Source organism: Podarcis melisellensis, assembly GCF_964234715.1.
Source record: "Podarcis melisellensis genome assembly, chromosome: 15".
NCBI classification, from domain to species: domain Eukaryota; kingdom Metazoa; phylum Chordata; class Lepidosauria; order Squamata; family Lacertidae; genus Podarcis; species Podarcis melisellensis.
In genome coordinates, this window is record NC_138532.1 from 14,808,201 (window position 1) to 14,820,752 (window position 12,552).

Below are 12,552 nucleotides of genomic sequence, written 5' to 3' on the forward strand. Positions count from 1 at the left end.
ATACAATCCTGGTGTCCAGTGAAATGTTGGCATGTTTTAGGAGCTGAGATCAGTGCAGAAAAGTCTGAGGGAGTGCAGATAGAAACTGAGGAAAAAGAGCAAACGTTATCTCATGTACATAAATTTTTGAGGGGATATTTACTGAGACTTTTTGTGGGTGCTATCAGAGGTACTGTCAGGCACACTTGTGCCTTTGCGTACCATGCTGGTAAAAACTGACCTAAACCAATGATGATGGGGGTTGTACCTTGAATTCTATACACATTACTGCTGAAAACGAGTTTGGAGGCAGTGTAGAAAAATCCCTGTCTTTAATGATGTACTGGCACTCCTCATGAATATGTCCTCTCTTAACTGACCTAATTTGGCCTCTCTGATGATATCACATAGTTAAATTTGAGTGGCCATATAGCATAGTGACATCATATTATTCACTATGTGATTTGTGACAAGCTGCACTCACTCATGTGACTAATCCAAGAAGCATGACCTCATTCCTATTGACTTCATTTGCTGATGGCTGCACCATCATGTAGGAAAATACTACTGGCATCATCATATCAACCCTGACTGGCTAGAACAGCGTATTATTATTTTTAATCACATAACTTTGTAGTTGTCCTCTGTGTTGGAGGTGGCATAAGATAGGCTTTGCTCAGCATGACATATGTACACATATCCAACTTCTGACTCTGGTGGTAAACAACATGCAAATCCTCTTTGACCAATGGGACAAACTGATGTGTTTTATGTACCAAGGACAAGGAAGCTTCTTTCTTATCTTACTACTTTAATCTCCCTTAAACACTGTCATCGCTTCCAACCTTCATTAGCTCTAAAGACATCTGCTCAAATCCAAATACACTTTGAAAAGGGCTTTGTTTATCTGAATGCCCACAATCATTCTTTGTTCTACCTCTTCCCTCCAGGACATCTAAAGAGACCCATTACCAGCCTGATGGGGCCCATTCCAGCTTCCCCAGCCCCTTTTGAAACCTAGTCTAAGGAAACATTATTCCATATATGTGATGGTTGAGCTTGAATATCAAACAAATTCAAACTTTTGAAGAGTTATTGAGATTGAGGGAAATCCCATTTGTCTGTGAGAGTGAAGGGAAAAATCCATTTACTTCATTCCAAGGTCATTGAGGCACTAAGATTCTCTGCTGCATATGAAGATCGCAATCCTGGAGATCAATAAAGTAATATCATCTGCAATTATGAATATGCAATTTAGAGAGTATTAGAAATAGGGCCCAGTGCAATGCACTTTTGCTCAAAAGTACATCTTGCTGAATCCACTGGGGATTACTGCCAAGTCATGCAGAGGAGAACTATCCTCTAGATGAAGGTTGCCAAATTTTGAAGGAATTGACTCCTATAATTGCATTAATTTGATTGCCATGTGTTGGTGACAACTGGAAAGCTCAGGGCACATTGTAGGAGGCAAGTATAGTCAGACCAGTGAGCATCCTCAGGTGGCTTGACTGAAAGGTAGCTTTCCGTGGATCTGCTATGAAACTGTGATATAAATTTTATGGTCTTAGATATATGGTAATGTTCATAAGCGTACCAACCAAGCACATACATACATCAGCACAGGAAGGCCAACCTGGAACCATTTTGATTCCTAAATTGAGCAAATGTTTTCTCTGCAAGGTCAAACTGGAAAAGCCTCCCCATTGTCTTTCCTTAAGGGTATGTCTGTGTTTGAAGAGGGTGCAAGCCTGTGACCTGGCCCAGGAACTAAGTATTTATCATTACAAAAGATTGGCCAAGCTCCCCAGGCAATCCAATCAAGTAACTTGCCAGACAGGAGATAAACAAGGACAGGAGAAAAACAATATTAAAATTTCTGTTTTAGACCGCCTTTTCTGTGATGTAGGTGTGATGTATCTGAGGGGTGGTCTTAGGTTACACCCCTTCTGTGATGTATGTATGATGTTTCTGGGGGGTGGTCTTGATCTACAGGGTGGCAATTTCAAAAGTCTTTATAAGGCCTTGCACACCATTTTTCTGGGTCCCTCCTCTCTCCTGCAAGTGAGGGGAGCACCCTGTTGCAACAGATCAATAAAGGCCAAGCCTACAGGCTGATCTTTTGCTCCAAATAATCCTGGTTGGTGTCTTTGTTTTTGTCCAAGGGAGCCCTCGGATTTTTCCGTTAACAAAACTAATAAAGCTTAAGCTTCAGGGCCCCTAATCCTTTAGTGGCCCCAGACGTGACTTTAGTCTACATTGCTTAAAAACTTTGGGTCAGTAGACCCAGTTAATTTTTGTTGTATATATTTCAACAACCCAAAAGTTTAAGAGTCAGTAGATGCTGTAAAGGTCTGGTGATCTATCGTGGAACAACCCAATTGAAAAAAGATAGCAGTGGTTCTTCAGACCGTGTTGCTGTGAAGGGGCAATCATAACAGTTCAGGCTCCAAAAATGTAGGTCTGCCCACTGCCCATTCCACCAGTTTTCACAGCCGTCCAGCAAAAATGGATTTGGGGATGGCTCTAGCCTGTTCCTAGCTATGGTGAAAGGAAGTCATTTGGTGCCTCCCCAGGTTCCCCTCAGCACATGGGATCTATGCATTTGGGCATTGCATTTGAGGTGAATTAAAATGGCAGGTGACCAGTGCAGCTGATCTGGGCTTCTATTCACAATACTTAAATGGCCACTAAAGGGCCTGCCAAGATAGGTGGCAATGCTTTGCAGGGATGGCACAGGACACTTTGCTACTTGAGGTAAAGTGGGGGCAATTCCCCCACAGCCTCCTCTTCCACAGCAGCAGTACTCCCCCTCACAGTCTCTTCAATAGCTGCCTGAGGTGACTACTAAGGGTGCAGAAGGCTAGAGAAGAGTGGAAGGTGGAGGCACTGAAGGAGGCAGCAGTGGGGAGCTGTGGGAGAGGAGGCTGACAAGCACAAGAGGTGGCAAGTGGCCAGATCTCCCAGCCCTACCAGCTGCCACCTGAGGTTACTGCCTCACCCAGCCTCATGGGCAGGCCAACCTTGATGCTTAGCCAGGCTGGTAAGGGGCCCTTTGAGTTGCCGGGGCCCTTGGCCAACCAGGCAGACTGCTGTTGCCAGGCCTGCTCTTCAAAACTTGGGATGAGCAGGTAAAGAAAAGCATGGATCTGATGACTGACTGATCTGGTGAAGCCCATACTCTTGGAATGGAAGTCTCTCGTTATCTATATCTATCTATCATCTATCTATCTATCTATCTATCTATCTATCTATCTATCATCTATCTATCTATCATCTATCTATCTATCTATCTATCTATCTATCTATCTATCTATCTATCTATCTATCTATCTACCATCTATCTATCATCTATCTATCATCTATCTATCTATCTATCTATCATCTATCTATCTATCTATCTATCATCTATCTATCTATCTATCTATCTATCTATCTATCTATATCTATCTGTCTGTCTATCATCATCTATCATCTATCTATTTATCTATCATCTATCTATCTCGGAAAGTTTTTACTTGCTGCAGATCTCCATAAATTTCAATAATGCCATTTAAAGAAAATCACAAGTGGGAAGAGTGTCATTGTGTTCAGGTCCTGCTTGCACGCTTTGCACAGCCACCTGGTCAGCCACTCTGAGAAGATGACGCTAAACTAGATGGGTCCCTGGTCTGATCCAGCAATGTTCTTCATACATTCTTAAGGGGCCACAAATGCCCCTGCATTATGATGGGGGGGGGGTGATTTGTACAACCATTGTACAGAGGAGATAAGGTTGTCACTGAGCATCTACTGTGACAGCGACATCTTTTTCACAAAATGCAACATACGTTAACTTCTCTTTCATGACACAGGGCATATGTGAGCCAACTTTTCAATGTGGGCAGAAACAGTCATGTTTGCTAGCTGCTCTTCCAGCAGATGTTAACTTTTTAAGTAGGGAAAACAGATTTAAAAATATGAAAGGCAGCCCTCAGATTGGTTGTAGTGCAGATTACTCAGGTGAACTGTTCCCAATCTCCATCCACATCGGGCCAGTGGGTGCAGAACAGGTAAGTTTGCCTAGGACACCAGGCCCAGCAAATCCCTCCCCACTCCCTAATTTTTAAACTCGTGAATAGGCCTAGGGTGTCTGGAACTAGATAAGTACATCACAAATCTTACCTTTCTCTCTATTGTGAAAGTTCTTGAATGGCTTTGACATTCTTGTTCGAAAGGGAGGGAGAAAGTCTGAAACAGAGCCTCATGCTTCCTTACAGGTATTATTTTCTCTTTCTTTAAAACCACATCTGATCTCGCCGGTGCCACTGGAATAGGAGGGAAGAAATGTAAACTGAAACACAACCAGCCTATTTTTCTAGCAAATATTTTAACTGGAGGATATAATGACAAATGAGGAATAAAATTGGAGCTTGATTAAACTGCTTTCAGGTGTGCCTTGCTTCAGCTCTTTGGAGTCGTGAGAATTTTTCATGATGCAGCAATTGGTGGTACAAAACACTCCTCAGCAACAAATAATGTGACCTTAAGATTAAGATGCCGAACTTGCTGTGTTTGCTCATAGTCCTCCCCTTTCTTATTTCAGTAAACCTGCCTTAGCCATGCTTGCTGTGCTTTTATTTCCTGTCTCCAGAGTTCATGGTGGATATTTAATTAGGAGTGACTGTAACTTTTCAGTGGCCTTTCTCACTTCATAGTGGAACAAAAAGATAACACAAGACAGCAATGGGTGCCTTTCACTATGTTTAGGCCCCAGTCTACTACATGGATGGATCTGTCATTTTGAGTTTCTCATTTTTTCTACCCTTAAGTTCAGTTCACCCCAGTTCCACATCAGTTTGCATTTTTTTTTTCTTTCTAAAAAATCTGCATGAATATCCACCTGCATTTTTGGGTATGTTTCTCTTATTGTATACATTTTTCTATACTTTTTTTTTTTGCAAGCAGTTCCCCTTAATGCAAAACAGTTTTGTATGTGTTCTTTAAACTCATTGCTTTTCTTCTTAAAGTATAAGTAACAACACATATACAACAACACACAAATCCATTAAAAACTATGATACAGCACAGAATCTAGCCATTTTATGTAACACATAAAAGAAAAAAAATGAATCCAGGTTATCCAATACAATGAAAGAAAGAAAAGAGCACAATATCAGGAATCAAACCAGCTCTCCCCACCAAATATATATATATATATGCTGTATGGATGAAGCTGCTTTGTTCATATGTGCAATAACTGTTTTATTACAGTTTTATATGCCACTTTTACTAATATATTAATATCTAGGCACACATTTGGGTTAGAGAGATGCATCACAAAATTTGGAGAAGTGCACATTTCAAATTTTCTTCAGGAAATGCAAATTAGGTGGGTTTGCTTTAACGTATGAACTGAGCATATTTCCCCATTGCCCTGTATAGCCAAACTTAACTGTGGCAGGAGAAAGGGAAGGCCCTGAAAGCTCTATTTGGCATTTCTATGCAAATCGTTTGGGGCAACCAGGCTGCTTCCTGATAAGGTTCCATTGCCCTTAGTGGCAAGCCTCTCAATGATCCAGAGAAAAATATGAAAGAGTTACATTATGCTTCCAGGAGCCGTCATAGGGCCACCCATCCAGCAAGCCCATTGATTCTCCCTGACCTGACCTGACTATAAATGCTTTTGGATCGAACCTGGACTTCCTATGTTCTTTCTGAATACATACAATATTCATCCATCCCACCTTTCCTGCCACCTCCAAGTTTTTATACTTCCCTGTCCTGCAGTCTTTGGATTGCAAGATCAGCCACAGCATTTCTCTCTGTGCTCTGGTCCTTTTTGCTAGGATTCAGACACCCTTTGTATTCCTACCTGCTGGCATCCCAGCATGGATATTGGGGGTGGGGTAGAAATCCCATTTAAGACCAGCACAAAAACTTCATTGTGCCTCCGTTGCTCTATCCTGGTGCAAAGAATAGTTCCTTAGGGATGTCTGTGTCAAGCTGGGTGGTAGCTCAGAAGCTCCAGGAGAAAAGATGACAGGGAAGAGCGACCCCCCCCCAAAAAAAATATAGGCATTAAAGGCCTAATAGCTGAGTAGTAGTAATGATAATACATTATGTCAACATCTGTGACAAAGGAAACAACACTTGGTGTATTTATAGAGCTCACTAAAACGACAGATCCAGGTGCCACATTTTGACTTGGTACCACCTTCTCTGCTGGGTTTTTCTTCTGCCTGAGGATTATTTTGGAAAGAGCTATTATTATCCGTGATTTATCACTCTGCACTAGGGGGAACTCTTACTTTCCACAGAGACAATTATGGAATCCTTGCTGAGAGCCACTTAAAGGAACAGTTGCCTATTTTCAGTCTCCAATTGGAGAGAGGCAATTTAACCTCTCCTGTTTGTCTCTTTCAGCAAGTTGCACATTCTTACCAAATAAAATTGCCAAGTGGCTGGGGAAGGAAGCAAAACAAAACTTTTTGTTTCATCTGCTCTGGTCTCCCTAACAGGGGTTCAAGTTGCAAAAATATGTAGGAGCGTTCATAGCATGGAGGTGTAACTTGATTCCCTTACTTATAGCTGTAGATCAAATGGCTGCTGAAAGTCCAGCTGCAAGAGCCAGTTCAAAAATTGGCAACCTTGTTATTGAGCATTAATCTTGCATCTTCTGCAGGTTGTTAAATGAATTTTATAGTTCTCTGAACATTGTGCAGGCTGTGTTTTTATTATTATTTAATGTTTTCACATTGCAATATTATTAACGGCTTTTGCGTACATTCAGTTGCATCCTTGAACAATTTAGTCATGGTCTGGTAATGCAAGAAGAATCAGCAGGGTAAGGATAAGTGGCAAACTGCCCAGAAGGGTAAAAATCTTCTCTGCCACTTGCAGTGTTGCTTACACAGGTTCATATTCCTCACCATCTATTTACTTATTTAGAGACTTATTTGGAGATGAAATATGTCTGCAAACACCTTTCTTTTCCAGAGGCAAATGTATTCCTACTTCCAGTTAATGAGAACAGGGAGCTAAAATCCCTTCGACCATGCTTGTCCTCTTCATGTGAGTAATGACTCAGGGGGCCTTACACTGCAGCAAACAGGAATATATGGTGGCAGGGGTGGCTAACCTGTGGCCATCCAGATGTTAGCCTACAACTCCCATCTTCCCTACTATTGACCATGCTGGTTGGAGTCCAACAACATCTGCAGGACAACAAGAGATCCATCCATGCCCCGTGGAAATATAATAGTATAAAATTCATGCAAAACTCAGGAATATGTAATGGAACTAGATGATGTTGAGCTTTACCAAAACTAGTAAAGTAATATGTTCTCCATATTCTTATTAACTGACAGCAGGAATACATTTACCTCTGGAAAAGACATGTACACAAGTATGCAGACATAGTTCATCACTAAATAAGCAAGTAGATGATTACTGCATTAATTTGTTGGTCTTATTAACACCAGCAGGAAAAAAAGTAGGAAATTATGTTTCTGAAGCATGTAGTGGCCTTTCAGGAACCATTAAATGTGAAATGCACAGGGAGTGTCCCTCTAGGACAGGGGCAGCCCATGCAATGCCATACAGTTGTTGTTGGACTATAACTCCCATTACCTCTGATCATTGGTCATGCTGGCTAGGGCTAGTGGGAATTACAGCCCAAAAAACATCTGGAGAGCATTGCATGGTACTCCTTCTGTAGAGATCTTGAGCTTGAGATGCTGGCAAGCATCTTAGAGATGGTTTGGAATTCAAATGTTGAATTCATGCCTTGAATAGATGCCACAAACATAGGGATGATGATAATGTACTTGCAACTCCAGGAGCCTGAATTGTGTGCAATTCCTTAAAAAAAAAAGTGACAGGCATGTCGCACATCAGTGCTTTCTCCTGGAAAGCATTTGTCAGCACAAGTTTGAAACCATGACATGCCTGCAGGTTTTGAGTTAAGTATGACAAAGAAGGTGTCAACATTAGATCTTCCAAAACATGAATTGTTTGCAGTCTTGTTTTTAAAATTATTCACCAGACTTACCCCACCCCACCTGTAATTAGGTTCCCAGTACAATTCATCTTTCGGTAGAGATAAACGGTAGAGAAAGATTTTTGTTGCGGAGAGAGAATCAACCAGAATATAGTATTAATAGCAGAATGTCACAGCAGTATGGATTATTGCAATGCACTCTACATGGAGATGCCACTGAATATGTATTGGAAACTTCAAATGGTCCTAAATGCAGTGGCCATGTCTCCATCTAGAGCTCATTTCTGGGCCCAATTCAAAGTGCTCAAATTGGCGTTTAAAGCCTTTCAACTACTTAGCCCCAAATATCTGAAGGTATGCCTCCTTTCCAACAGTCCCCACCAGGTGTGGTCAATATGTCACCATCATTTTATAGCATCCACCATATGCTGAAGATCTACCTCTTTACCCTGTCCTTTGACACCTGATACATATACTTTTTAAAGAATCTAACCTATTCTTCTGATAGTAAATTGTTTCAAGTGATCTCAGTATTGTTGTTCTCTGCCCCAATAACTTATAGTGAGGGGAGGGTAAGAAATCCAATTAATCAATGTCATTGTCACCATCAATAGAATTAATGACTGGAGCCGCTGCAGCTCTTTTGGTGAAAGTTGCAAAAAAACAGTCAGGGCTTGGATGTGAAGATGTGGACTTCATTGTGTCATGAAGAGGAATAAGCTGGGATCCTTGGTTTTCAGATCTTTCCCTGCTGTGCTGAAAAGGTAAGAAAAACACCTTCAGCATTCACTTCAAAACTTCTTGAAGTCTAAATTCACCCAGTCTTCCCTCCCTTTGCTGGGGAAGACAAGCCCCACCCTCTCCCTTTCCACCAGTCAAAAGCACACTGGCTGCTTAACCTCTCAAGGGAAAGATTCACCCTCTCATGGACCTTTGGAGAGAAGTGGTACAGTTATCCAATTTCCTTCTAATTGCACTAACAAGGATGAATTAGGACTTTCATCAACGGGCGCAAGTGATCAGTTTGGAGTCAGCCATGGGCGACGGAGCTGCAGATTAAACAAAACTACCATGTTAACGTCTAATAATACAACAGCGAGTGGAAATTAACTGCAAGACAAATATGCCGTGCCAGCGACATTGGAGAGTTTGTTCTTTAAACACCACATTCTTTTAAAAGCCGAAGCTATTATTAGGGCCATATAACTTAATTTCAAAGGCATAATAGAAAAGAAAATGTGCTCCAGTTGTGCTTCACCCCCTCCCTTCAAGAGGTCTACAAGATTTTTAAAGTAACTATCCTGGCTGAATAATTCTTTGATATACGCTAATTACCCCCCAAATGTAACAGAGTAATTTATTCTAAACTGTAGAGTGCTTCTTAGCACAAAAAAAGACCATATAAATTTGTCTGGTGGAATTTAAGTCTGCCTCTGTTCATTCTGCGGCTCTGACTTGGGGGCAGACTTTGTACCAACCTCTGCAATTTGCAGAATGCAGCATGATGTAGCCTACACTTTTCTGGCACACTTAGGCCAAATGCAGGTGCTGTTAGAGCCTATATACATATATCTAGGTATGTCACACACACACACACACACACACATGGATTTTGAGGAAGTCAGAACTAAATAAACTTCTACATTTGGCTAATGGGCGTTATGACCCACAAGTTGGTGGCCCAATAGAACACAGAAGAGGGCTCTTAGAATGAAGTTCAGGATGCATTCACAAGGAGAGAAGCACCAGTACATTTTGGGGCAGGAAGACACAACCAACCACCATCCTATGACACAAAGGATGTTTCTCCTATAGTACCTCTCTCTCCCCAGTTTCAGAAAAGTAAAAAATGACAAAACAAGGCAGAGGCCATTTTAACCACTCAGATAGATCCTCCAGTGAAGCAGCACGTATAACATTCCAGACCTTGTTGCATCGCAAAGGTCTTCAGTTGGCTCTGTAGTTCCCACAGAGACATCTTCCTGAATATGTTTTAGGCAGGGAATACTTCAACCAGCAAGGTCCACTTGGAGCTGTCCAAGGTCCTGTTTTTGTCTGCCCTCAGCTTTCATTTGGCTATGGCTTTCAGGAGTGCTTTTCTGTGAGCCTCAAAATCCCATGGAAATGGAAAGTGCAAGGCTGAATCTGACGTTCCTCCCAGATTCCCTAAGTTTGTAGCTACCAATTTGTTCCCCCAGTATGTCTCTTGTAACAACTCTGCATCATTCTGGGCCATTTCTGGAAAGGGAAAATGACAGCTGCCAGCTAAGAGGAAAATGAAAGAATGACTGCAAGTTTTATACCACCTTTTCTTGTGCTATATATCATCACGCTGTAGCTTGCATGATCATGGAACAAATTGGGTGTTTTACAGATGAAAGGGTGCAGTGTTGCATGTAGCAACAAGCTTGATTCTCACGTATAGGAGTTTCCTAGGTAGCAGGCAGATTTAGCTCTAGCCAATAATGTGACCCCTTTGCTCTGATTAATTCCTAAAAATTGGATCCTCAGTACAACCAACAATCAGATAAAGTAGTTAATAATAATAATAATATAAGAAATCTCAAATATAAATGTGCTGAATCAAATGTTTTCTGTCTGCTAGCAGAAGGGCTCTTGCTCTAGCAGATGGGTGATTTTGATTGTTGTGCAACAGAGAAATCCAATGTAGCAGATGCACTAATGGAAATTCACTGCACAACAGATTGCATGATCTATTGTGCAACAAAGTTACTGGTAACCTGCTTATGCATTCTTTCATGCAACTATGCTCTACCGGCACAAAACATTTTGCCGGTGGAACAAGTATACTGCTAAGTGACTTTAACTTAGAGCCATGATAGATACAACCCTATGTCAGACACAATTAAAAAAACAAAACAAAACTGGAGGCAATCAAATTAGACCATGCTGAACAAATATGCATTGAAATAACAAGGTCTTTAGTTGACTATAAAAGATGCTGAGACAGGGGCTATGGCACAGAGTCTGAGAGCTCAGAAGCCACCCTAAAAAAGGCCATCGCCCATGTAGTGATCATCCATAGTGGAATATGAGGCACAACTGTTGGATTCTGATAAAATATTTTCCATCATCAGCGGCATCTTTGGTAGTCACTTAACAGCCAGATTGGCAATGTGCAAAACTTTCCCCTTTCTTTTTACAAGTATTTCTGTCATCCTCAACATGAACTTTGCATCTTCAGAACATTTATCCACAAAAGCAAATATGCAGTCCTTGGAGTGATATGACGTGGACAGTTCTTGAATTGTAACTGCACATTGTTGTTGTGTATTGTGGGTGCAGTTGGCTTAATTATGCATTGTTCCTCATGTGAAAGCAAAGTCCTGGCTTAATTGTGCGTTGCTCAATTCAGAAATGCAGAGCAGGCTTTACTGCACATTCTTCCCCAAATAAGCACGACCTGACTTCCCTGCATATTGCTCTCCATTTTAAAGTAATGATCAAATGCCAATCTGAATAATTGTTGCTCAGTTGTCTTGAGCTGCTGCCGTATTTTTATCCACAATGGTCCACAATAATTATACACATACCTGTTGCTTCTTTGGTGAAAATCTACAAAGCTATTACATGACTTTCATTTCAGGGGTAGAAAATCAAGTTTATTAACAACATCCCTAGCTGGGATCTCATAAACTGGATTTCTCCGAAACATCAAATGTATGTGCTGGAACTTTGTTGGTCAACAACAGCTAGTTGTTGAAAGCTTGTTGACAATGGAATTGATGACTTTTACCCCTTCAGAAAAATATAGTCCAATGTGAGTGGCACCACTCAGTAATCATAAGACTTGCTGGGGCAGTGGAATAAGGGAGGGCTCTGATTGTCTGTATCTACCCGGTTTCACAGTGAAGATATGTTTCTGAACTTATTGGCATGTACAGTGGGAGTCTTTTCTGATAAAGCTAATGTTTTGACTGCAATCATGAAATTCAATCTGGCGATCAATACTCTGAGTGTTAGGATCAAATTTCATTGTGCACAGAATTATTCTTTGCAATAGTAATTTTTCCATTTATTAAGCTGCACCAGAGGTTGTCTTTTGTATGCTAGCCTCTCCACAAGCCCTCAAGGGAGCCTCTTAAATGAGCTGAAGAAATGCAAACCTATTTCTTTATCAATACTTTCCATCTCCAGACCACATCTCCTCCACTCACCCTCTGCAGGACGCCCAAGTGTTGTGGACTGACTGTAGATTCTATCAACCATTTTAGGTGTTAAGGAGAGCATGGAAATGGACTGACCTTTTCTCCTGCTATTGATCTTCCAGTTCTCTACATTTTCTAGGGCCTGATGTGAAGGACAGAAGAACTGAAGTCGGTACACTTAGTGAATAAGTGATCCTGTATCCAGCATATTTTTAGGCGTATCTATTAATGTCCATTTAAAACATATGACTTTCCCCAAGGAAACCTGAGAACTGTAGTGTACCTTGCACAGAGCTATAATTCCCAGCACCTTTAAAAACTACAGCTCCCAGGGTACTGTGCTAGAGGCCATGTGTTTTAAATGTGTTGGGAGGCTGTGAATAAGGACAGAAACTGTTGTGTGTTGAATCAGCTTGAGAAACTTTG

The 12,552-nt window shown here is 41.2% G+C and overlaps 1 long non-coding RNA gene across 1 annotated transcript; it reads left to right on the forward strand.

The window, feature by feature from the left end:
• Positions 1 to 1,745: 1,745 nt before the first annotated feature.
• LOC309358320 lies at positions 1,746 to 2,111 on the forward strand. Its single transcript, XR_014163450.1, has 2 exons — positions 1,746 to 1,957; positions 1,989 to 2,111. It is a non-coding gene; the product is annotated as an uncharacterized lncRNA (long non-coding RNA).
• Positions 2,112 to 12,552: the final 10,441 nt, after the last annotated feature.